At 36.7% G+C, this 1,249-nt stretch overlaps 1 protein-coding gene across 1 annotated transcript in view; it reads left to right on the top strand.

The window, feature by feature from the left end:
- Positions 1 to 852: 852 nt before the first annotated feature.
- Positions 853 to 1,249, top strand: part of LOC139718926 (uncharacterized) — a 3,374-nt gene continuing 2,977 nt past the window's right edge. Inside the window, exon 1 of the mRNA XM_071630376.1 lies at positions 853 to 891. The gene's annotated coding sequence lies outside the window, so the exon portion shown is untranslated. The remainder of the gene's footprint in view (positions 892 to 1,249) is intronic.

Genomic DNA, 1,249 nt, shown 5'->3' with positions numbered 1-1,249 from the left:
AAGTATCATGCTTGGTATCCTAGTGGTGGCGTTTTAGACATTGCTGTTTCGTTTGCATGAGAATCATGATATGCTCATATCCACCCATATGAAACCAAAAATAGAATGAGAAATGTTGAGAAAATGTGTGGAAGAGAAGAAAGATCAAGGGTTTGTATATTCTTGTGAATTTCTCTTCGATATGTGTTTCGTAATTGGTTAACTAGAAATCAATAAGGACAGATGTAGATAAATGTAAAAACAGTAATATGTAATCCTGTTTTGCCAGACGATTAATCTTTCCCCATATCTAAACATAGCTTCTTCTTGAAAAATCTTGGAAAGTAGATACATATTGCGAACCATAACAAGCCATTAAAAATGTGGCAACCAGCGGAATTTATGGCACACATGACCGCCTGAGCCTTACATGAAACGACTTTGAGATGAAGTTTGCTACTAATATGAACTTCAGAGATGAAGTTCGTTACGATGAACTTTTTAAAAGAACTAAATAGAGAAGAAGACAAAACTAGAACTAAAGTCAAGGCTACATGTCATGTAATGATCGTTGTTCCACTGGGCACGTTGTATTTACATCTTCTAGCTCCTTCTATCTTTCGCACACTCTCTTGCCCTCTTTTTACATTTATTTTCTGCATCATTTAGTATCATGTTATCGTGTTGATCGATGTTGAACATGATTATGACGGAAGAATAGGAAAATAATGGCATTCACCTTGTATTTTCAGACGTGTGACCAGACGTCACAACCCATTAAGGGCGGTGAGGTTGACTTTGCTTTGTTTAAGAGGGAGAAAACTATAAATTGGAAGGACTTCATCTGCAGACAACACCAGCAGCCAGCACCAACAACAAGACATCTTCCCTGCATCCAAACACGTCCATCACGTAAGTACAGCAAAGCTTTTATTACTTTTATCTGCTAGACACTGAAAACTGCTTCTCGACATAGCTATCATTTTGCTACGTAAGACTTTGTGTTCTTCTAATCCATTGAGGAATAAAAAGGTGTGTATCTGCTTGCTGCTAACACAGTTTCGGCGCAATTTGTCTGAATAACGGGCAATTGGCGGTATCCCCACGGTTGACTTCGTTTGAAATCTTTCTTTTATCCCCAATTAATCGGTATATATTTGCATACTAATGTAAGTCAATAGAAAATTCTGTCAAAACAAAATAAAAAATAAGCAAATTCTAGAAAAATGAAAGATAAGAGAAACGAGTACTGGTAAAAAGCTTCTCTGTC

This window comes from Diadema antillarum, unplaced genomic scaffold (genome assembly GCF_040938485.1).
Source record: "Diadema antillarum isolate AM-2024a unplaced genomic scaffold, OU_Dant_1.0 scf00000103, whole genome shotgun sequence".
Classification (NCBI taxonomy): domain Eukaryota; kingdom Metazoa; phylum Echinodermata; class Echinoidea; order Diadematoida; family Diadematidae; genus Diadema; species Diadema antillarum.
This window is presented reverse-complemented; position numbering and strand designations above follow the sequence as displayed.